The sequence below is a fragment of the Canis lupus genome, chromosome 6 (genome assembly GCF_048164855.1).
Source record: "Canis lupus baileyi chromosome 6, mCanLup2.hap1, whole genome shotgun sequence".
Lineage (NCBI taxonomy): Eukaryota > Metazoa > Chordata > Mammalia > Carnivora > Canidae > Canis > Canis lupus.
The window spans coordinates 77,392,224-77,418,138 of record NC_132843.1 but is presented as its reverse complement, the minus strand read 5'-3'; the positions used below and the strand labels follow the sequence as shown (position 1 = coordinate 77,418,138).

Here is a 25,915-nt window from a genome sequence, read left to right as displayed (position 1 = left end):
TTTCTTTCTTTTTCTTTTTCTTTTTCTTTTTCTTTTTCTTTTTCTTTTTCTTTTCTTTTTTTTTAGATTTTAGGGCAACCCCGGGTGGCTCAGCGGTTTAGTGCTGCCTGCAACCCAGGGTGTGATCCTGGAGACCTGGGATCGAGTCCCATGTCGGGCTCCCTGCATGGAGCCTGCTTTTCCCTCTGCCTGTGTCTCTGCCTCTCTCTCTCTCTCTCAGTGTGTGTCTCTCATGAATGAATGAATAAAATCTAAATAAAATAAAATATTTTATTCATTCATGAGAGACACAGAGAGAGGCAGAGATACAGGCAAAAGGAGAAGCAGGCTCCATGCAGAAAGCCTGACGTAGGACTCGATCCCAGGACACCAGGACCATTCCCTGAGCCGAAGGCAGACGCTCAGCCCCTGAGCCACCCGGGCATCCCAAATGTAGTTTCTTATTGTTAGAAGTGAATCAATTTTATAGTTAGGAATTTTAAGTTAATTATATTCTATTAAGGGCTTGTAGAAAAATATTTTGGAAAATAAGAAGGTAGTTAAGCCTTGCAATTAATTTTAACTGCCTTAGAGTCTTGCTTATTAGTAAGCTAAATGCACATTTCGTGTTAATGCAAAATACACAAGTTAGAGTCTTTTATTATAGCATCCCTATTATGCAAATATTAGCACACGTAGCTGGAGAGGAATAGGCATGGAATAAGATGGTTGTATGTTGACTTGACACGAATATTGTAACAGACAGGCAACATCCAGTTGTAATTGATAATACAAACAAACAAATCCCCAGGGCTTTGATAATATCCAGCAGCAACACAGAAACACCTACTGATAAAGCATTTTCCTAAAAAGTTTTAGTTTGTAGGAAAAGTTTGGTTGTTTCAAAAGAATGAACACTGCAAAATTCACATTAACCACCATCTTATATTCTAAGACTGTCACTCAGGAGATTACTAATCATTTTTCCCCTTAAAAAGTCAGTTTCCACATAAACATTTTATCTAGAAGTCACTAAACAATCAGTGGCTTTAACATAGTCTACGTGAGTGAAATATTAGAATATATAACCATTTAGAGTACATATTTCACAAACAATTGCCTTGATTGAACAGACGATGGTCACCTTCAAAGCACTATTCTAAATTATTGTGGGTTGTCTCACCCACAGATAATTATAATCACGCTAGGTGCCAATTAAGCATATGAAATAGTGACTTCCTATCCTGGTTTTGACACAAACAAAGTGACTTTTTAAAAACTGATGATAAAAAAATATATATTGAAAATGGTTCTAAAAATATGTTGAGTAGAGTTTGTAATGATGTAAAAATAAGCATAAGTCACAAAGCACTCCTGGATAAAAGGAATATGAAAAGACCTCCCAAAAAGTGTTAGGGTTTTTGTATCCAAAATGGTTAGAAACGAATGATGTTGTAGCATACCTTGATTATTTATACCTTTAATGGTTTTAATGAAATCTTTATGCCATAAGCTAAGAAAAACGTGTTGAGCTGGTTTCTTCATTTATTTGTCCAGTAGTTCTGAATAAGAATTTTTCAGAGAATGTACTAATTTTATAGCCTTTTAAAATTTTATTTTTCTATAATCCTTAGGAAAACAATACTAAATATAAAAAGATAACACTAACAATTTGATTTTAGGAAATTTATGAAAATTCCATTTAATTTGTATAATCTAAATACCACATGTTTACCTACTATAAGCGTAGCAATATTTAAATTATAAGATATTGTTTTGATTTGCTACTTCAAGCTCCTTTGAATAACAAATCCTCCCTGTCATTAGGAGTGAGATAATTTCATCTCTGGAACTAAGCCAAAATAGGCATTTTTTTTTTTTTAACTCAATGAAACAGATCCTTTCCTTTCACATAATGTGATGTGGAGGTTTGCCAAGCTCTTGGTTGGAAGAATCACATTCTTCTTTCATATTCTTTTGAAATGGCTTAAAAATGCATAGATGTCTGACTAACGTTACCGTGTTGTTTCTGTCTCCCGCCCCCTTCCGATGCTTACAGATCCTATACAGTCAGCAGAGTTCTGAGTTTAGAGGTTGCTTCAGTGAACATTCAACGCTGTCGGTGAGTTTGGAATTAAAATCAAAACCATCGACCGTTGATTGTACCCTATAGCTAACCATCATCTACTACTCCATGGCTTTCAGAACTTGCAGAAGACGGAAAACTGAAGCAGAACCCACCAGGATGTTCTCTTCTCCACGCAGAGATTATTTTTTCAAAGGTCACAATCAACATTCATTGCTGTCGGTGGGTTGAACTGTGTGGACAAGCTCACTGAACAATGAATGCAACTGTGGCCCGCTTTTTGCAGACACAATCCAGAGATCTCTCACCTTTGAAAGACGTATTGAATGTCGTAATATTGATCCTAACTTTTTTCCTCCCATCAGCAGCATCTTCAGGTTTATTTATTCAGTTTTTATCGTAATGATCAGATTTAGAGGAAACAGCACCGAGTTTAAGCAAGAATGATACTTCCCTACATTTCTGAATGGTACAGAGCACTTAAAAAAAAAAAAAAAAAGGTAACCTGTTTTATTCATGGAATCTGTAAGATAATAGTCTAAGTTAGCACACCTTCCTACTGTCGCAGTGTGGGTGGAAGAGAAGACATGAAGAAACACACCAGCACCCGTGCCATCTGGCACCAGTGTCCTTAATAACAGCACTTAAAAATACCATTCTATCTTTTATTAGATTTCTTGGTCAAATTAAGACAGAAACACCTGGTAATTTTACATTTCTGTTGCTCTGGGTGGGGACTGGCTCAAGTAATCCTTCCTCTTGCTATGGTATTTGCTAAGGAAGAAAAAATAATGTATAAATAACTACGGAACTATCAGGACACTTGTGAGAGTCATATGGTAGATTGATTTCTCTAATTAAACCCAACTTTAAGATAAAACGTTACCCCTGCTCTTTGTGCTTTGCCTTCCAAGGTGCTGATCTATGTTATTAAACTTACAACCGTGACCCATTAATGGCCTCACATTACTCATCTGACTTCTTCACAAAAACGGCTACGGATGTCATGGTTTTTCTGAACTAGTTCGGCTGTTTTACACTGAATATTGTCACTGAATTATCCCACAGCAGTTTTAAGCTTGTCATTTGAGATAATGATTGTTACGTTGTTATTTGTAGTAATAGTAATGATAATAATGTAAATCCTTTGAGATTGCCTACGTTTGGAATATTTGGAAGGCTTGGATATTCATATTTTAAAATCTGTCAAATATATTATTCTTCCCCCGCCCTTGTCAATTCTATTTTCCTTCAAGTCCCCTTGCAGAAACCCATTTCTGGGACCCCTGGGACCCGGCTCCAGGTCTCATCATGACTATCAAATATTTCAGCACATCCAAGATCTAAACTGTGGTGTCTTACTCTCTGCCTAGCATTTCCTACCATTCTGGTTTCTCACTCTATTATCCACAAAGCGACTGTCCTTTCAATTTTGATGTCACTGGGGGAAAAAAAATGCCACCCAACTATATGGACGTGTGTTAGTACAAATCCATGGGCTTCCAAATTCCTTGATCCCTCAACTCTGACCTAGCATTTTACCCCACCCACCCCGCCGTGGTCAACCCAGATGTTTTCCTCTTCCTCAACTACTTCTCTCCACCATTCCATTTCCAATGGATGAACCGACCTCTAGTTTTCACTGAGTCGCTCTAGTCCATCTAGTTGCTCCCTCCATTTCCTCAGCTGTAGGCTCCAGGCCCATAGTTAACTTACTCCCTCTGCTTTGCTCAGGACATATCTTCTTCTATGATTTCCCTCTCCTCATTCACTGTATTGGCTCTTTCCATTTAATCTGTGTATTCGCTCTTTCCATTTAACCTGTGACAAGATTGGAACACCTGGGTGGCTCAGTCGGTTAAGCATCCGACTCTTGATTTTGGCTCAGGTCATGATTCTGGGGTGGTGAGACAGAGCCCCCTGTCTGGCTCTGTGCTCAGTGGGGTATCTGCTTCTCTCTCTGTTGCTCTCTCTCTGCTCCTTCCCCTGCTCATGCACTCTGTGTCTCTCAAACAGATAAATAAATCTTTTTTTAAAAAAAACCAAACCTCTGAGGTTTAGCTCTCAAGCAAAAAAAAAAAAAAAGGACATTTAAGAAGAATCTTCTCTGTACTTGCTTCATCCATTTGTTTCATCCTCTTTATTTATTTTTAATCTCTTTATTTTTAAAAAAAGATTTTTATTTATTCATGAGAGACACACAGAGAGACAGAGACACAGGCAGAGGGAGAAGCAGGCTCCCTGTGGGTAGCCTGATGCGGGACTTGATCCCAGGACCCTGGGATCACACCCTGAGCTGAAGGCAGACACTCAACCACTGAGCCCCCCAGGTGTCCCTGTTTCATTTTCTTTAAAGCTGAGACTTTGAAAATAGTGTGCAGCACTGTCTAAATTCGTTGGCTTCCTATTTTCACCTCAACTATCTATAATTTGCCTTCTTCTTCCATTCCTCTCTCCACTCATGTATGCTATTTTCCACTGAAAATACTTTTGACCAAATCATGTTTTCCTGCTTGGGATTCCCTTGATGTCTGTCAGAATGGACACTCTTTCTTTAAAGTCCAGTCTTCAGGGGTGTCTGAGTGGCTCAGTTGGTTAAGCACCTTCCTTTGGCTCGGGTTGTGATCCCAGGGTCCTGGGATCAAGCCCCACATTAGAATCCCTCCTCTGCAGCGACTCTACTTCTCCCTATACCCCTGCCCCCTGCTTGAGCACTCTCTCTGTCTCTCTCTCTCTCAAATAAATAAATCAAATCTTAAAAAAATAAATAAATTGCAGTCTCCATTGACTTATGTGACCCTAATCTCATTTGAATTTTTCTGTCTTTCTAACAGTGATGTCTTTTTTTCTTTTTTTGCTACCTATCTTCATCTGTTCAGTCTACCCTTATGTTTTCTTGCGAGCTTATTATTGACTGACATTTCAGTTTCTTCTCGTCTCATGCTTCACAATCTTTGAAGGAATCTCAGCATATGTATGATGTTTACATATACTTAGAAGCTGTTGATACTGAAATCTTGATCTCCAGTCCAGATATCCCAGATCTGCACATCGATTTGTCTTCTGCTCTTTCCCCAGACTGAAATCCATCCCTGTCCACAGCAAATTCATCATCTTTTCCTCAAGGGATAACACCTTTCATCTACTTAACAGTCAAAGCCAAAAATCTTTATATCATTACATCCTCCATCTCTGACTTTCTATTCTCTTCTGCACATATAGTCACAATTTCCTATAGATGCACACTTCTTGGGGCACCTGGCTGGCCCAACTGGAAGAGCACATAACTCTTGATCTCAGAGTCATGAGTTTAAGCTCCACATTGGGCATAGAGATTACTTAAATAAAATAAATAAAACTTAAAGAAATGCTCATTTGTTATGAACCAAGATTCTAATTGTTCTGTGTATTTCTATTACCTAGTTTAGAAACACACGTCTTACTTGGACCATTCCAACAGTCTCCTAATTAATTCCTGTCTATAATCAACCATCTGTTCAATATTTTCTCTACAGTATTTTTTTAAATTAAAAACTTGATTAGGTTGTAGAACTCTTTAATGCACTCCGAGTAAAGTTTTCTAATATGTTTAATAGATGGACTGTTACAATGGAAAAAAGGTGAATATTAGCTAAATAGGGAAAAAAATGAAATTTTACATAGAATTTCACCTAATTCCTCAAGATTTAGTTCAGAACATTAAGGAATTAATTGAAAGAGTAAAGATTTTTCTAAAGTTAATGTAGTTCAAGATTTACTAATTTTGAAATAGTGAAGAACTTTTTTGGTGCTAACACATTCAAAGCAAAAAAAAAAAAAAAATCATGGCAAGATCTTAATCTTCAATCTGTAGCCTGTCCCTTGAACAACAACAACAACAACAACAAAAAAAAATACAGTAAAAAAACAAGTGTCCAAATGGAAAGATGATGATCAGTAAACAACACAATTGAATAATGTGTTTAATTCATAAAAATTTAAAGGTGTTCTTAATGTAGACAAAGCAATGAGGCAAAAATTAACACCTCGAGATAAATGAACAACGAGACCCAACAGAAGGCACAGAAGAAATTCAAATGAGTGTGTAAATTTTACATATTTTATGTAAACTTCACTAATGAAGATTCAAACTTAAAACATTGAGAAGTAATTTATCATCAGTAAAGCTAATTGATGAAGAAAATGACGAGCTGTTAATGCTGAAATTACAAGCTTGATCTTACCGCCTTTTTTAAGCATGTGATCTCCCCAGCAGTGCCTGATTGGGCCAGGGGTATGCAACTGTCCCCTGGGGAACCAATTCATAGGCTTGGCAGAAACATATTTCTTTCTTAGGAAGTTGAGCTAAAATACACTAAATCAGTCAGGAAGTAATAGGTGTGTACAAGATCTATAATGTCACAAAGATAAGCGGTGGATTGACATTTTACCCTGCTCCTGTGTCAGTAAATCAGAAGTAGAAGGTGGTCAATGAAGAGCAACAATAAGAAGCAGGTGTGAGACATTGTACAGTTCCTGAAAGATGGATGGGGCAACTTTAGTTCACGCAAATTTCCAAGTCTAGACCTCATTTTCCCAGCTGTCCTTGCTGGGTTTTGGTGGCTTTTAGATGTCTATAAAGTGATCAAAGCCTTGAAATTAACCCTAGTTTATTTGTTAGCTAAGGCTGGTATCTATTTGCCTTCAGAAACCATACAATACTCATGAGAGTTTGAACTGATACCAACTTTATGGAAACAATTTGGCATTATTTATCAAGAACTGTAAAATGTTCATAAACTGAATAACTCTATTTCCAGGATTCTCTTTAATATGTGTACATATGAAGATATTCAAAGCAAAATTATTTTTAGAAATTTAATAATGGAAGCAAGCAACATGTCCAACAGTAGAGAATGGGGCAATGAATTATGACAGGGATAGGATAGGAAATAATAATAACTAAAAAAATTTTAATAAATGGGGAGCCCTGCTCATAATTAAGTAAAACTCAGAGTGAAGATTAAATCCCAGTTCTAAAGGAGAAGCCATGAAGAAATTAGTTAGTCTTCCTAAACCTCAATTTTCTCAGCTTTATAGTTGGTATAAAATATTTCCTACCTGGTAGTATTGTTTTGAGGATAAATAAAATAATTCATGTAATGACTTTAGAATAATTTCTGACAATAAATATTTAATAGCAGCAGTAGTTAATAGTAAACTCTATCTTATGTATGACACATTATTTTTATTTAACTTTTAGTGCTGAAAGTTTGATGATTTTTCTTTTCAAATGCATTTTATCTTCTTTTTTTTGCTTTGTTACTGTTTGCTTTGTTATTTTTTGTTTTATTTTATTTTGTTTTGTTTCAAGCTGGTAACGCATACTTCTTCGCTGTCCTAAAAGACAGTAAGTCTTGGGGCATCTGGGTGGCTTAGTTGGTGAAGCACCCAACTCTTGAATTTGGCTCAGGTCATGATCTCAAGATCATGAGATCAAGACCCAGGCAGGCTTCTGCTGAGCATGGAGCATGCTTAAGATTCTCTGTCTCCCTCTTTTTTATTTTTTTTTAATTTTTATTTATTTATGATAGTCACAGAGAGAGAGAGAGAGGCAGAGACACAGGCAGAGGGAGAAGCAGGCTCCATGCACCGGGAGCCCGACGTGGGATTCGATCCCGGGTCTCCAGGATCGCGCCCTGGGCCAAAGGCAGGCGCCAACCCGCTGCGCCACCCAGGGATCCCTCTGTCTCCCTCTTATCTCTCTCCTTCTCCCTCCACTGCCCTCCTCTCCTGCTCAAATGCATGCTTTCTCTTAAAAAAAAAAAAAAAAGAAAAATTTTATTTATTTTTTATTTTTTTAGGAAAAAAATTTAAAAGGCAGTAGGTCTTGGTCAATTGCAAAAAGAAATAAAATTGAATTACCATTACTTTATTGAATTTACACAATGATCTGTGTTCTTCAATCTTCACAAGAACTATCTGAGGAAAAAAACCCTATTTTTGAAGGTGAGGGCAAGACAAGTAATATGACTACTGTCACAGAACTAATTGAGGGATGGCTCTAAATTATACCACCTAGTTTAAATACAAATTTTGAGAACCTAGCCTTCAATGAATAACTATTTCTGAGAAAGAATAGTATATTCCTTTCAAAACAATAGGTGACCAAAATTAACTTTTGGGATTTACATAAAATATAAAGGCATGACCTGAGAATAAGTTATGCGCTCCCAGACTCCTAATTTGGAAAGATGGTACTATAGTCCAAGTGATTTAAGATCTGTTTCCTTCTTGTTCATCAGAGAAAATAATCTCTAAAATTCAGAGCCTTTACCTGTTTTGTTTGTTGCTCCAACTTGGCATCAAGAGCATGATAAGAGCTCTATAAATATTAGCTGAATGAATGAGTCATGAATGTGACTACTCAGCAAGCAGCACCTCAGATGACTGACTCATATGATATAATAATACTTTAGACTGGATGCTATGAGTCAAAGTTGAGTCTCTTTGAAAAGTAGTTTTTTCAGAAGACTATATACAGAAGTGGCTTTATTTGTAGCCTCTAGAGTGGAGTCCCAACATTTACTTATGAATTTTCCACATATCAATTTAACTACCGTATTTCCTCCAATCTAACAGACAATTAATGACAAGACAAACAATCACTGTCTAAAGTAATAAGAAAGAGCAAAAAGACAGAAAAGAGAAGAATAAACAGAAAAAAAAAAAAACAGAAAAGAAAGGAAAACAAAAGAAAAGAGACCTTATAGAATGCCCTAAACTCTTTTATCACATGAGGACACAATAAGAAGGCCCTGGCTTGAACCAGGAAGAGGGGTCCCATCAGAATGCCACCCTGCTGGCACCTTGATCTTGGACTTCCCAAACTCCAAAACTGTGAGAAATACATTTCTGATGTTTATAAGCCACCTAATATTGGGTATTTGCAACCTAAATGAAGACAGACAGATGATTCAACCTTGATTAGCAATGTAATGGAAGAGCACCCAGTTATCAGGACATAGAATGGAGTAGAACTTAAAATCCACCTGAGTAAGACATCATTAGTTTATCAAAGCTATTCCCTGATTCACATGAAAATTCAGAACACTGAAGATAAAGAGAACATTCTAAAGTGACATTCTACAGTGACATCAGCTGACCTCTAGGGGTCTGGAATTTAAATGACATCAGACTTCTCAGCAACAATTCTGAAAGTCATAAAACAATGGAAAATTGTTTTCAAAATCTTGAAGGAAAATGATCCATCTAGAATTCTATATTCCTAAAACTATCATTAAGAGGAAGGGCCAAATAATAATATTTAGTGGAAGCCAGCCTCTTTGTAAGTAGTCCAACTGCCCTGAGGGTGCCATGTTGTGAAGAAGACCAAACTAGACCATAGAGAGACCAAATGGACAGGCCCTGAAACTACATAAAGAGAAATGCCTGACCAGCCCTCCCAACTACTATAAACCTCCTGTGGCTCTAATCTAAATGCAACCTCAGTGAAAGACTGGTCACAAGTAACCAGCTGAGCTTTTCTTAAATTTCTATATTACAGAAAACAAGAGGTAACAGATATTGTAGCCTACTGTTTCTAAGCTTTGAGGTGGTTTGTAACATAGCAATAGCAATTGGAAGTTGTAACTCAAAATTTTTTACAACATGAATTTTGGTCCCCCAAAATGAGGATCTAAACCAAGAAAAAGAAGAACTTTAGAGGCTCCAAACGCAAGTTTGGAAAGCTGGGCTTGCAGACCTAGAGGGCTGCTGGTCCAAATTGAAGCAAAAAGTCAGAAGATTCTAGGAGAGAGAAGGCTGAGAAGGAAACAAAGCTAAGAGAATATAAGCTATCTTCACTCATCCGATAAGGATTTAAGTGACTTCTTTATGCCAGAAATGATACTACACACTAGAGATACAAAAGAAAACAAGTGTCTGTTCTCAGAAACTTGCATTTCAGTGGAGGATGAGACATAATAAAAGAATAAACTAATAAATTTATGAATCTATCCAAAAAAGAAAGAAGCAAGGAACAAACCCTGATCATTATAATCTTAAAGTATCGTCAAATATAAAACACATCTCAATTTCAGATATGTTAAAATGAAAAAAAAAAAAGATGCACCTTAGAGTCAATGATACACAGTAATTATCCTCAGCCCTCCACCATTGATGGGTCGCATTCCTTACATTAAACAACAGATACAAATAAATCTGAAAAGATAATGCAAATTAAAAAAATGGTGGAGAAGTTTTGGGAATGATGTCAATTTATTCCCACTAGTGACTGCAAATGCAACACACGTGATTTGGACTATATATGTGTTTTAAGAATTTTCAAGAATTGTTTTACGTATACGTGATTTTTATTATAGATGCTAACTTTAAAATCTAACGTTCCCCTTGACTTTAAAGTAAAACTAAATCCTGGCTTATGAACAGCTTTTTCTTAATTTCTAATAGTATAAACTATAGCCTTATGTGGCAGCCAGATTTGTATTGTACAAATCCTCTCTTGCTTTACACAATACCATTACAATTCAGTATAATTTTAACAGGTCTTAATCAACATTTCCAAGTCACTCCCCATCCTCTTGAGATAAATTCACTATTGTTTCTGCTCCCTCTAAGAAAGCAATTGTGAATACCTTCAGACTCCTTAAGCCACCCCTTCTTATGCCAATTTTTCCTGAAAAATCAACACCAAGTAATAAGAATAAAAGATTCCACTATATTCACTGCCTGAATCTCTCTCAACCCTGGACAGACAGATTGGACCCATGCACGCGAAGCCTTAGCTAGTGGCGCCAAATCACACAAAGCCATTTTTAAGATGCCTGGTCTATGCTATCAATCCTCTTACCTTAGGCAACCCCCTCCTGCTGGTTAAGTGCTAACACATGCTTTACAACTGCAGGAAGGGATATGGTTTACAGATTAAAATTAGATGCAGAATTAAATTGCTTGAACACAGCAAAAAAGAAGGGGATAGTAGAAAGGGTGGAGAAGACAATTTGGACATGCCAATACTCACACACACTTAATTCCAAGACTTGTATTTCCATGAATTTCCATTAGAATTCTTGGGTTCAGGTTCTACTTTCATTACTGAGAGTCATTTTCAGAGCAATAATACAGAGGATCTGTCAAAGAATATGCAGCCCCATGAAAATGCATGTTCAAAATGTGGAATTTACGGTCATAAGAGATCTCTGAGTCAAATACCAGAGCTCCTTTTAGAAAGCCAAGTCGAGTAATTTAATGACTACTAATGACATTTGTAACTTTTCAGGCTACTATAATAAGAGTAATCAGATCTCAGGCTTCAGGGTGAAACATGATCACCTGTGCTTTTCAGAAAGGAATTTCTGTGCACATGGACAGCGCTGCACAGCTGGCCAAGCACATTATTGGTAATGTCAGAAGGAAGAGGAAGAGAGATCACCTTCTCCAAATCATTACACGCCTTTTGCAACTGGTAAACACAAGCTAACAAGCAGTTAAGATAGATGTGTCTTTATTAAATTCTTAAAAAATGGCAGTTGTTGCCTAAAAATCTAAGACCTAAGCAACTAAAAAAGAGAGAGAGAGAGAAAACGAAGTTCACAGTATGTACTTTCTTGGTTTACAATAAACGGCCATAAAATGAAAGTTATTTATTCATCCGCTAGACAAATATGTGTTGGGAGCCTATTTATTTACTGGGATTTTGCTAGGTGCTGGGGGATACCATGGTAAACACAGTTACTACTTCCTAGGAAACTGAGGTCTAGTGGCAGAGAAAGATATTCATTACATACTTGCATAATTAGAGAGCTCTAATTAAGTAAAGGGCTAGACAATAAAAGGGAGACCACCAAAACTTAAACAAAAAAAAAAAAAAAAGAAAGAAAAGAAAACAAGAGCAAGGTTGCATCTTATTTAACTTACAAAGCAAGAGAAGAGATATCAGTGAAGAAATTCACTAGGTCATTCACCCCCATGGAAAAGTTACACGATTTTAAGTGCTAGACTGGGATATTCTTAGTGATGTACTAGGTAAAGCTTGAAGACTAGCTCTCTGAATAAGAAGATGAATGAATCCAAGGTCTATACATGGTCAGGAAGACAAAAACAAAAAAACAAACCAAAAAACCCTCATAGTTTGTTGGTCAGTAATGGATCTTCAGTTAGGTTAAATAAGGGTTTGGAGCAGCAAGGTCATTCAAAGTTTATGATTTTTATAAGCTTCAGCTGGTTTGAGCTAGTTATGATGAAATTTAATGTTGGTGTCTCTTGGGCAAGTGCTGCTCTGGTGGAAAAATTTCCATTTACAGATGTAACAGATAATTGGTAAAGGAGTTGGAGTAGGGGGCCAGGGAAGAAGATGGAGCATCCCAGGCAGAGAGAATGACATGTGCAGACACGAATCGTGGGATAAGACAGTTCAAGGAAAGGTTAGAGGCCAGTGCTGCGTGGCTGGAACAGAGCTTACGGGGAGACTGCTGTCACTTGAGGTTGAGGAGGAGAGCTATGGAAAGGCTGTATAAAATATATAAGCCATGTTAAAAATTTTGGTCAACTGTCCTAAAAATAATTGGAGTCTACTGAAGGATCTTTAAAATAAGGGGGCTGGAGGGTAGCGGATGATCCAACTTGTACTTTAAAAAAATCACTAGTTGTGGTACGAAAGATGAATGGAAGCATTTGCTAGTTGAGCTGTTTCTATAGCACTTAGGAAGTAATCAATACTGTCCAGAACAGAGATGATGGAATTTAAAACAGAGAGGGTTCTGGCAAACATGGATGACTCCAACAATGAAAGAGAATGATAGCATGAGGGGAAATGATTAGGACACCCATATCCCACTGCCCTATTATTCAACCACATAATGCCTAACCCCTGATCCAACCATCTCTCTGTCTTAGAGACTGTGACTTGCAGCTTCTCAAAATGGGCCACAAAGATCTTCATCAACTGATATATATATCAGATATATGTAAGTTTGGGTTGGACCTAGTGACTTAACTCTAACCAATTGAATGTGGTGGAGGTAGTGGAGGTGGTGGAGTCGCTTCCAAGATTAGGGTTACAAAAAAAAAAAAAAAAAAAAAACATGTGGTTTCTGCCTCAGTTGCTCTCTTTTGCTTTCTCCTGGATCACTGTGTGGGAAAAAACCACTTGCCCCATCACAAAATAGTCTCATGGAAAGATTCCTGTGTGTGTGTTGGGGGGGGGGTGGATTGAAGACTAGCAGTAGCCACTTGAGTGAGCTTGCCAGGGGATCCTCTTGTAGTCAAATCTTGAGATTACTGAAGCTGGTGGACATCTTGATCATGGCCTTACAAATGACCCTGCACTACAAGGAACCCAGCCAAGTCATGTCAGATCCCTGACTCGGGAAACTGTTAGATAATGTCTTTTAAGCTGTGAAGGTTTGGGGTGCTTTGTTACACAGCGATAGATGATTAACATTAAGCAAGCAATTTGCCCTTCTTATGTCACTTTCATTAAAAAAACAAAAACAAAAACAAAAACAAAACTTCCAGGTACACTTCTTTACACTCCAGTATTTCATTCCTTATCACTTTTCTTCCTGAATCTTCTTAAAATATTGTTTTTTACTGAACTCAGTGTACAGACATGATAGAAAATTTGAAATAGTTTTTTTTAATAAAGAATGATAAAAGAGAAAAGACTAGGAATGTGCTATATTTATAAACTTAACTCTATTATAAGGCTAGGAGGTATCCTGCCTCAGTATATTTGGCACCCTCAAAGAATAAACTGAAAGAACACAAAGTGCATTTATCTCCTCTGGTTTGTTAAATTTTAGTTATTTTTAGTAAAATTCTGGTTGTACGAATTAAGTAAAAATAACCGCCTTCCATTTTTTGCTGTAATTATATAATGATAGGAGAAAGACCTCTCCCGTGTTTTGTTCATAGCATTGGCTACAACGAAATAAGAATGAACTTTGGGCATTTATAGAATATGAAATTAAGTTATTTGCATGAAAGTCTTGCCCTCTGGACACTGCAGGACTTGTCTTCAGTAATTCCTTCCCCATCTCCAGCCCTACCTCCAAAGATTTCATGGACGTTCTAGATTTCACAAACCCAATCAAGCCTTCTGTGGTACAACCCCATCATCCTTCACTCCTCCTTTCTGTGGAATTATAACCATTCCTATTTAGCATCGCTGTTCTTTTGGCTGCGTGTAGTCACACCCGGCAGACACTGCTTTCTCCTGCTGACAGAGCAATCTCATTGGGTAACAACAACGTGGCTGCCAAGTTCTTCCCTTTCTGGGTACCACCTCTCCCCTGCAGTGCTGACTCAAGCTGCCAAAGCTTCACGACATGGAGAGCTAGAGACTCTCTTTCATTTCTCAGTGTAACACTGTGGTGAAATGTTACCAAAGATCTGCATTTTTTCCAGAACCACATGAAGCTGTGACGGAGTAGTTCTTTCTGTTTATTCAGAGTCTCAAGTATAAATGCATAAGGTGAAGCCAACAGACTCATCTACATCCATGTCAAGCATCTTGGTAAATTCAGAACTGTCTTCCGTGTAAGTCTAAATCTGAGATCGAGGTGTGATGATTGGGTCAACCCTAAAAATTATTATTATTTTTTTTGTTCCCCTTCTTAGAATGAAGCTGTCTGTAAGGAAGTTCCTCAGCTCTTCATAGAATAGATTCCTGGGAAAGCATAGCGAGAATCGTCTGAATCACAGCAAAGGCAACTACTGGGCCTCACACTGGCCTCCAAAGGTGACTACCTGACCTCAGAGTGGTTCCATAAAACACTAGTTAAGTAGTTCTTTACTCTTTAGTTTTTCCTGTTAACAACAACAACTACAATGACAACAGGAATAATAAACATCTCAAGATTTCTCTTGAACGCTGGATTAAGAAATTGGGAGATTTGCTTCAGCCCAACTCTACCATGAACTACTTCTTTGATGCAAATCAGACTATTCTTCCAGAATCTTCTGTGCCAAATGATTTCCTCATTTTTAAAGAAAATTTCTGGAATGGAAGATATCAAAAGTCCCTTGCAACTCTAAATCTCTACAACTGAATTGAGGGGGAAAAAAAAGAGTAATTTAGAAAAATTATTTAGCCAGACAATTATATATCTTAGAAACTTTGTTTTGCATTTGTCTTTATTGATATCAGGATTTTTAAAAATGTTCATCAATTTTAAACCACTTTGTTTGTTTTGAGAAAGAGAGAGAAAGAATCCCACTTACGCCATTTGTTTGTGTGTTTATTTTGAGAGAGAGAGAATCCCAGAATCCCAAGCAGGCTTTTGGGGCTCAATCCAATGACTCTGAGATCATGCCCTGAGCCAAAATCAAGAGTTGGGCACTTAGTTGACTGAGCCACCCAGGCACCCTTTATGCCCTTTATTCAACCGAGATGTATAGAGAGGAGATAGTATTTGCTGGTTTGCATCAATAATCAGACTGATCACTTTAAAATATGTAGATAAGATTTTTTTTTTGCCTCAAAACTTCAAAGAAAATCAAATAGAGAAATATTTATTAAAGCAGGGCAAGTATAAGGAGGTATGAAAACAATGACAATTAAGAACAAAGGGAGCAGAGATAACCCCAAAGTTTCCATTTTGGCTTTGATTTCATTTCCACACTTTGAGGAAGTTAGCAGCAGGTTATAGTTTTTGCTGTTTTCTCACACTTGAGATTCCCAGTGTGGTTGAAATCTCATTCCAGGCTAACTGGAAAAGGAGGAATGATTCAGACTCCGGGTTTCAAGCCTGGGTATCCAACCTCATTCACAAAGCTTTTGTTATTAACTAACTTATATTCTACCAAGAGCACCCCTCAATGTAAACAAAACTTGTCAAATAATTATACATGTAATTATCAAGAAGTACAATTTCATTGTTAAATATTTACTTGATCTTGTTAGTATTTGCATGGCTACACAAGCTCTCCCTGGGTAATAGAAACACTATGTGTCTCCTATTCTATTAAACTCAGTGCCATCAAGAAAATGTCAGGTACTGGGGGAAAATTTGGCACATTAATTCCACAAGAGTAACTTGCTCCTCCTTGAAAATCTTTACTGAAATGTCCAAAAGTAAATAAGAGCAGAGCACAATTGAAAAAATAGGAAAAGATGCTATTCATACTCCAAAATTTGTGAAGAATTCTTTCATTAAATTAAGAATACAGGCCAGTGAGCTTAGACTGAGGGAAAGACTGGCACCCTCAAATATTACAGATGGGAATGCAAAATAGTACAACCCCAAAGAAAGAGAATTTGTCAACATCTGATAGAGTGATATATGCATTACATATAATTAAAATACTTAAGAAACAGTTCACAAACTAAAAATGAACTGAAATGAATCAAGCTAATTGCATATACAGTTCGTAGAAAAAATAATTATTTCCTAATGACTTGATATAGTACATGATAATATGACAGTACCACCTTTGTGGAATATATTTTATGCAGAGATACAGAACTGTAAGCAAGTGTTAAATTTCACTCAGTAGTTTAATTCTTCGGCAATTTGGAATCAGAGAACATTTTATGTAAATTATACAATAATATAAACCATTACAATAATACATAACATGTTAATCTTATTAGAACCAAGATTTTCAGCATAAAAGGAAAGAGATAAAAACATAAAATCAAAGAATTTTATTAAAAATTATGTATGCTATATTTTAATTGGAACTGTTAGTATAAACACGTCTTAAAAGCCAAACAAACGTGTTCTCCCAAATTTTGTCCACCACAAAGCCTAGAAGTAGCAATAATCTTGGTAAATCTCATTATTTGTTCAAACCTTCATCTGTCTGTTTCTGCTAGAGCCATTCCTGCAGGAGCCGTCTCAGGCACGCCTTCCTATCAGGAAGCAAACTTTCCAGGAAGAGCGCAATCACAGCTTGGAGAAATGCCTACATGATGTGCAAGGTATTCAGCCCAAAAGGAGGAGGCAAGGTCAGTAGATGGCCCCAACAACTCAGGGACCCAATTTAAATGTGAAGGGATAATATATAAAGGGGAAAAGAAGAAGAGCTGGGAAAGACATTTAAATTTTTCCAGAAAAAAACTGGGCTTTCCCCACTTAAGATTTTATTTATTTCTTCAGAGAGACACAGAGAGAGAGAGAGAGGCAGAGACACAGGCAGAGGGAGAAGCAGGCTCCATGCAGGGAGCGCGATGTGGGACTCGATCCCAGGTCTCCAGGATCATGCCCTGGGCCAAAGACAGGGGCTAAACCAATGAACCCACCAGGGGTCACCTTCCCCCCCATCCCCAGTTACAGTTTCTGAGGAGAGAGTGTGTGTGTAGGATGGATTTACTCTCAAGGTGTGGGAGAGATGGGAGTCCTCATTCACCCCTTGATGAGAGGGTTTTCCTAGCTGAGCTTTATGATCATAGCTGGTAAACTCTGATCAAAAGACATTGATATTTCTCTTTTCTGATTTTTCTCTTTCCCATTTCTTTGCATTTAACATGAATTCTCTCCTGGGATTATGACTAAATTCAAGTTGTACTAAATGATGTACTGGTATTATATATAGCACAGCAAAGCATGTTCACTTGAGCTCTGGGTATAGCATATTTACTCAGTAAATATTACTTAGGGAATTGGTAGTTAAATTTTGAATAGCTGCCGTGTCATCTTTGTTACGAGGATTTAACTGTGTTTTCAGACTGTTGGGCAACTAGGAAAGGTTCTGTGGATCTTTTCAGGCTCTGGAGCACAGGGGTACCTGAGAACTGAAAAAATACTGAAAGAACAACCCCCATCCCAGTGGAAAGTAACTGCGACTGCATCTGCTGACAAAGAAAACCAGAACTCACTTAGGCATCTCAGATAAAATTCTTTAAATGAGGACAAAGAGAGGAAGAATAAGTTAATGAAAGGAGATGATTTTGCACATACTGTTGTATTTTTACACCCTAGTTATAAAAATAAGGGCATCTGAGTGGCTCAGTCGGTTAGGCATCTGCTTTTGGCTCAGGTCATGCTCCCGGGGTCCCAGGACGGAGCCCCACATCAGGCTCCCTGCTCGATGGGGATTCTGTTTCTCCCTCTCTCTCTGTCCCTCCCTCTCAAGTAATAAATAAAATCTTTTACAAAATAGAGATTAATTTTATCAGATATTTAGACTTTGTTAAAATGAGAAATATATCCCAAATACAAGTTGATCCAGATCCCCTTTTTTTTGGCAGCAAAGCAGTCCTCAAGATGTGTTTGAACTATTTTAAATATATAAAAAAATTAAGTGACTAAAAAGGCTCTATTGAAAATATGTAATTTATTTTTTAAAATCATATATTCTGCATTTTTATGAAACACTAACATTCTAAGATACAGATTTTCTGTAGACAACTTTGGGAAATGTCTCACTAAAGGAATGTCTTCTGCTCAGGGGAGATGAAGGGTGAACTATTAAGGGCCCATATGACACACCAGCCTGACACCTTTCTATGGCATATTATTAAACTTCCCAATCTGCAAAATCAAAGAAGATCATGGTGAAGCCTTAAAGCTCAAGCTTTAAGCTCTCTTGGTAATTATATCTCACTATCTTAAAACATTGACTATTTTAAATTAGGGTTGGATTTCAATATAGTAGACAGAGCACAGACCACAAATGTGTTGGAACAACTAGATCCATGGGCAAGACAATGAACCCAGACGCAGACCTTACATCCTTCACAACAAATAACTTAAAATGCAACACTGGCCTAAATATAAAATAAAAAATTATTAAAGTCCTAGAAGATAACATAGGAGATAATCTAGAGGAACGTGGTCATAGTAGTGGCATTTTAGAAACAACACTAGAGGCATGATCTATGAAGAAAGAACTGATAAGCTGGGCTTTATGAAAATGAAAAATCTCATGAAAATTTTGCTTTGCAAAACACTGTCAAGTGAATGAATAGATAAGCCACAGACTGGGAGAAAATACTTGCAAAAAAATACATCTGATAAGAACTGTTACCCAAAATAAACAAAGAACTTAAAAATCAACTATGAAAAGGGGAAAAAACATTAAAAAATAGGCCTCACAGAAGAGATTTATGGTTTGCAAATAAGCACATGAAAATATGCTCCACAATATATGTCATGAGGGAAATGCAAATTAAAACAACAATGACATATCACATCATATCTGTCAGAATGGCCAAAATCCAGAACGCTGACAGTACCAAGTGCTGACAAGGATATGGAGCAACAGGAACTCTTATTCATTGTTGGTGGGAATGAAACATGGTAGCTGCTTTGGAAGATACTTTGGCAGTTTCTTACAAAACTAATCATACTTTTCCCATACAACCCAGCCATCAGGCTCCTTGGTATCACCCAAAGAAGGTAAAAACTTAATACCATGCAAGAACCTGCACATGGATTATAGCAGCTTTATTCATAATTGCCAAAACTTGGAAGCAACCGAGAGATATCCTCAAGTAGGCAAGTGAATTAATAAACTGTGGCACATCCAGATGATGGAATATTATTCAGCCCTAAAAATGAATGAGCTGTCAAGCCATGAAAAGACACAGAGTAGCTCAAAATCCATATAAGTGAAAAGAAGCCAATCTGAGTGAATAGGTAGTGAATGGAGAATTTATAGGGCAGTGAAAATGCTCTGCTTTATAATTATGGGTACAAACCATCACACATTAATCCAAACCCATAGAATGTGTAACACGAAGAATGAACTATAATCTAACCTATGGACTTTGCATGATAATAATGTATCAGTGTAGCTTCATCAGTTTAACAAATGCACTACTCTGGTGGGGGCGGTAATGAGGCAGGCTATGCATGTTTAGGGGCAGGGAGTGTATGGGATAGCTCTGTATCTTCCTCTCATTTTTGCTTTAAACCTAAAACTGATCTAAAAAAAAAGTCTTAAAATCCATGAAAATTAATCTAACACTCAAGTTCTTATCAACACAAGATACCAGAAAGGAGTGGAAACAATACCTTCATGATACGGGAGGAAAAATACATTTTTCAATCTTAATTTCCAAACTCAGACAAACTTATCGACAATAAATTAAATATAAGACTACATACAAGACATTTTCAGGAGCTGAGGACCAGACATTCACTTCCCACATACTTTCTAAAATGATCTATAGGAATCATTGGATCCAAAACAGAACAACTATTCTAGGCAGGGAAGGCAGATAGAGACTGTAGAGAGAAGGAGGGTCTGAATAACAACAAAAATGATGTTGTAGGAGAGAATTTGGAGTATTCTAATCTTTTAAATTGAATTCTGGGGGGGGGGGGAATCTGAGTTTGTAAAGGCACAGAATATAGGAAAGAAAAACAGTATAAAGGAGAAACTCAAGTGAGTTTTTGTTTAATGCTCTAAATATGACATAACCAGCTCAGAATGGAACAAGCATTCAAAGTCTTCAGAACAAGACTTTTACAAGAACATTCTATTAAGTAGGTGGAATTAACAAGATACTGGAAAATAATACGGATGTGGTCCAGTGTATATGCTAACACACACACACACACACACAATCTTCCAGCCTAGAAACAAATAAGAATAAAGACAAAGAAGGATGGTGATCAGATTTTGTAGTAACAACAGAATCGGTAAAAGAAAGATCTGTTGAAAAATTAAACATTTGTCATGATTTTGAGCAATTGGTAGACCGCAGGAATGGAGGATCCATATGGTTGTTTTCCTTAGAGAATACCTGAGAACAATGGAAAGGGGTCATCATAGTCTATTCTACCACTGGATTCCAACTAAAATAGTACTAATAGATTCATAGTGATACAAACGTTATTTTTGGCTTTGGGGCCAATGCATGTAAGGTTCATCTGGGTTTCCAGAACCTTTAAGAGATACACGTCACCATCTTTGAGGACCTGAAAGTAGCAGTAAACCTGCCAGAATGTGGGAGGCATAAGAAAAGTTAGAGAAGACAAATGTGGAGGCATTTATATCTGTATTTGAGGAAGTGGGGGGTTATGATATACTGTCAATAACGATGGAGGAAGAAACAGCCGTATATTACTGAAAGCCACAGATCACCAGTAGGGGGGCCATATACTAAAAAATGTGGAGAGGAAGGCGTTGGAGAGAATCCTAAGAAGAAATAAATAAATTATGCTCAAGGTGGGTAACTCGGTAAGTAATTACGTAAAGATACCATTGAAAAATAAAGACAATGAAAATCTTAAAAATAATTATTTCTGAGCAGTGAACCTTGGGGAGGTTGATACTGTCTTACCTATGAACGCTTCTATACAATTTAATCTTTTTGAAACCATGATTTATATCATTTTATGAAAAAATATGTTTAAATATATAAAATATATGTTAAAATATATATAAAATGAAATTGCACTGGTTCAGTTGTGTTTTACTCGTCCCGGATGGAACTGACGTGTCACACGGGTTTCAGTGAGTCATGCTCGTGTGACATTGTCGCCATTCACTAAAGGAGCTCTTCCACCACCACCGCCTTACTGCTCTCCATCCCAAAACTTCACAAAATTATTTCTGGGAGTCTCTGAGATATTTCACCCTATTCCAGTAACAATTATGTCCTCGTTCTCTCTGACCCCTGCCGTCAGTATCAACTCCGAAGGTTCTGGTGTCCTTCCAATGGTACCGTTGCCAAAGCCACTAATGACCTGACTCTGACTTGGCAAATTGGTGCAAAACAGATGCCATATGGTTCTTGGGACTAACTGGGGTGGCTGCCCCTCTTTCCCACCCCCTCACACTCACAACTCAAGGTTTCAGAATTCTCCCCATAAAAAGAAAATTCTCTCAGCTTCTGGCCACAGGTTTTCTCCATATAAAACTGAGGGAGGGATGGATCTCGGGAGTCTAGCAGGAGACTCTCTGGGGCAGGCACTGCTCCCTGCTCTGCATCCTGCTGCCAACTGGTAGGACGACAAGGGTGTGTCTTGCTCCATTCATTTGAAAGAAACCAAAATCCATCCACCAATTCCCTCATCCCAGAATATCTTTTCAGATTGGTTTTATTTTTTTCAGACATAAGTTCTCTGCATGGTTGAGAACGTTGTGACCTCAGAGCTTCCCAAACTTACCTCTCCCAGCTTTGCAAACAGAATGGGACTAAGAGGGACTCGTAATGTCCCCAACTTTGAAAATCTTAGGATAGGATTCTTGCAGAATCAGGCAATTGAGGCCAAACAACAATCACAACGTGGGGGGCTTAGGAGGCAGTCATGTAAGTCCGTTGACAGTTCCAACAGAAAGCCTGTAATCACCAGTGTGGGGAAGACCATTTTCCAGAAGAACGGGAGGGAGGGGGCGGTGTCGGTTCTCGGCCAACGAGAAGCTACACTGAGGTACAGGAAACATCTCAGTTGCAAATGGGACAATGAACAATTCGGGAACCTATGTTGAGCGGTTTATGAATTAAGTGCTTTGAGGAGATGAGCTTCCTCACAGAGAGCAGATACCTGGCTCAGATAGTGTAATTTGAGATCGGCAAAATCAGAACTACATCCATCCTCAATCTTATCCTGGAGCCTATATTTTCCACGGCTATTTTGTGTTTGGTTTAGGTAAAGGTTCTTCTCAAATGTAATAAAGGGTGAGTGCAAAGTAGGGGAATCATACATCATCCCATTATAAATATTAATAACTTCCCTCATATTGGTTTCTTAGATTAGCTATGTAGTCAAGGAAAGGCTCGGATGGAATGAGTCACATCGCAAGAGTTATAATGTCTATTTTTGTGATGCGATGCTTAGAGAAAATATCAAAGTACGAAGTCCTATAAAAAAACAAAACTATTATCCTTAGAAAGAAGTAACTCAGAAAACATGAAGCATGTGGTAGGGCTCAGGAGGAACAGGACTGTTCCCACATGCACATGCTGGTTAAATGTCAGTCTTTCGAATTAGAATATCAGATTTGAAATTCCAGTGATGAGAGCTCGAGCAAGTTCCTTCACACTCTTGCTTTGGTTTCCTCACTTCTGAGCTACAAGTGCTTTTAAAACTAACCTCACGAGGCTGTGGTGAATTTAAATAAAGAATATGTGAAAAAAAAAAAAAAAGAATATGTGGAAAACACAGAGTGGTGCCTCGCATATAATAAGCCTTGAAAAGTATTAGCTGTTACCATTAGCAGGAGCCAGGGGCTCTGAAGCAGCAGTGGAGGCAAAGAATTCGAGAGTCTGAGAGGCACCGATGTGATGTTTTCCTCCAGGCTCCATTCCTGTGGCAAACCCTGGGGGTGACTGGAGAATTGGATTGGGCCCTATGGTGCCCAGAGCTTCCCACACGAATTTTGAGATGGACTTTTGGGGGTTTGGCAATGCAGAGGGGGCAATGCCTTATGAGACAGTACAGTGCAGAAGTCATAGGTTCATGGAACTTGGATACTTTTTCTCCTGAGTTTATTCAATAGCTGCTTTTAACTGAAGTCTAAACGTGGATGTTACTTACTTAGCCAATCAGTGAGAATTTTATATGCATCTTTTAAAAGAAGAAAAATGTAGGGTCTCTCTGCACTTCTCCATAAAGTTGGTAAGAAAGTGGTATAGACACACACACACACACACACACACACACGCTGGATTTGGAATCCTAAGGTTGAACCGAGTTTCAGTCCAACCATAAATAGCCATGATATTGCACGAGCCATAGAACTTCTGGGTCCTCGTTTTTCTTTTTTTTTATTGGTAAAATAACAAATTGGATTCGTAAAAAAATGTTTGTGGGGCTCCTTAGGAAAAAAAAAGAGGTCCTAGAGTCCTGAAAATGCAGATCTCCTCAAGCCCTTGCTGTTTCTAGTCAAGTATTTCAACTAGATTACCCACTTCTCTGAAGTTAAGTTCTGTTAGTGCGCCATAGATATTCTTTGCCACATCTTTCACCTTCTCTGTTCTCTACTGTATATTTTATCTCTTCTCCACTTTAAGGCTGCTTAAAATATATTTTTAAATGTGTTTTAGTTGATTTTAAATAGAATTATCAGTGAGCCACGATCAGAAACCATTTTAACATATGATAAAAGTACAAAAAGTGTTCATATTAGGTAATCTCATCATATTAGGTAATCTCACTAATCAGTGAATTGTCTCAGTTTTCCGACCTAAATTTGGCTTGAATTTCTTTTTGCAGAAAACACTTCTCTCTTGCAACTCATGTTCGTAGCTTTTGAAAATGGGGATACCAAATATAGCTTACACTCTAGGCATCTAGTGTTTGGAGAAAAACACCTGGAACTGAGTCAAAGAGCTGGTTTTAAACCCAGGATCTACTAACTCCTAATTCTATAAAATTTAATGTAATTGTTAAACTTTTTGAGCCACGTGTATAGATAGTGTTCTTCGTTGCATTGAGTTTACTTTGAGAATACCATCCTTCCCTGGTTATCTTCATGTTTTAACCTCCTATCTCCCTCCAGGCCTCTTTGATGATTCCTCTCTTTTTTTTTTTTTTTCTTACCTCTCGTCCTTGTAGGGCCCCGGGGTTCAGATCTTGGTCATATGCTTTATTTGTGGGATTCACTTGATGATCTCAACCAGACTCAAGAATCTGAATAATATCTATATTCCAGTGATTCCCAGACCAGTGTTTATCTCCAGCCCGGGCTTTCTCCTCTCTCCAGACTTGTATGTTCAACTGCATCCATGGAATTTCTAACAGATATCATACTTTTGACATGTCCAAAACCAAAGTCCTTGATTTTCACTTCTAAATCTGTTCCTTGGACAAGTTTTCCCAGCTCAGTTCAAACAACTATGTCATGATAGTGGTTTAGGTCAAAACCTAAAATCAGCCTTGATGCCACTTTTCATCCTTGAAATCAAGTCAGGCATGGAATCCTATTAGCTAGTCCTTACAAAGGCTACCACTCTGGTAGGGGCCACCCTCATTTCTGCATGAATCGTGATATCTTCTAACCTCCTCTCTCTGTCTCCCTGTTTCATTTGGCTCCCTATCTGTATTCTCCTCTTTATAAGGTAAAGAGAGGAATCTTTTTTAAATGTAAATCTGATTAAGTTCCTCCTGTCCTGAAAAGCCAGCAACTGTGCCCCATTTTACCCAGAAAGAAAGTCCCTATAATGGCAGACAAGACCCTAAGTGGGATTCTAACTTCACCTCTCATTGCTCCTCACATTGTTTACTTCCCTCCAGTCATACTGGACATCGTGCTGTGATGCTTACAGGACAAGTTATACTTTTAAGATCTTTTGTGAGCTATGCCCTGTACCCATAGCAACTTCCCACAGATGATCTTATAGCTAACAACTTCCTGATCTTTTTCAAGTCTTTGACAAATATCAACTTCTCAATGAAATCTATTGTGATCATGCTATTTTATTGGCAAACTATTTCCTACTCTACCTTCCAAATTCCCCTTACTTATATTTTTCTCTTTTCCATTCATCTAGCCCTTCTTAATATGTTACATAACTTATGTATATCACATATACTTATTGAATATTTTCTCCTTTCCACCACTAGAATGTAAGCTCCTTGAGTGCAGAAATATTTGCTTTCTCACTGATACACACTAACGAGAGTAGTACTTGCTGCCTCGGAGGAAATGAATAAAATCTTGGTTGACTGATTGAACAATGAACGAATAAATAAATAAATACATATTTTGCTGTGATTTTGTGAGGCTTAAATAAAATACTGTATCTCACAGCACCTATCACAGTCCCTGGCACGGAGAAAACACTGATAGATTTTTTTTGTTCTTAAGCAATTTGCTCAGAATAAATCCTGTGGTCATTGAGACATTGAAACTATTTTCCTCACATAGAATAAGGTTCCTATGTAAAGTTTTATATGAATCCTGAAAATGATTGGATTTCAATGAAGAACTTTAATTTGAGGGATTTTT

At 37.6% G+C, this 25,915-nt stretch overlaps 1 long non-coding RNA gene across 2 annotated transcripts in view; it reads left to right on the top strand.

Annotated features, from left to right (window-relative positions):
- LOC140635961 (uncharacterized) overlaps positions 1 to 3,863 on the top strand; it is a 76,941-nt gene extending 73,078 nt beyond the window's left edge. The window contains exons 5-6 of one of the 2 annotated variants that reach the window (XR_012033329.1): positions 2,039 to 2,101; positions 2,185 to 3,863. This is a non-coding gene — a long non-coding RNA (uncharacterized lncRNA). The remainder of the gene's footprint in view (positions 1 to 2,038; positions 2,102 to 2,184) is intronic. The other variant, XR_012033328.1, reaches the window with a different exon arrangement.
- The last annotated feature ends 22,052 nt before the right edge of the window (positions 3,864 to 25,915 follow it).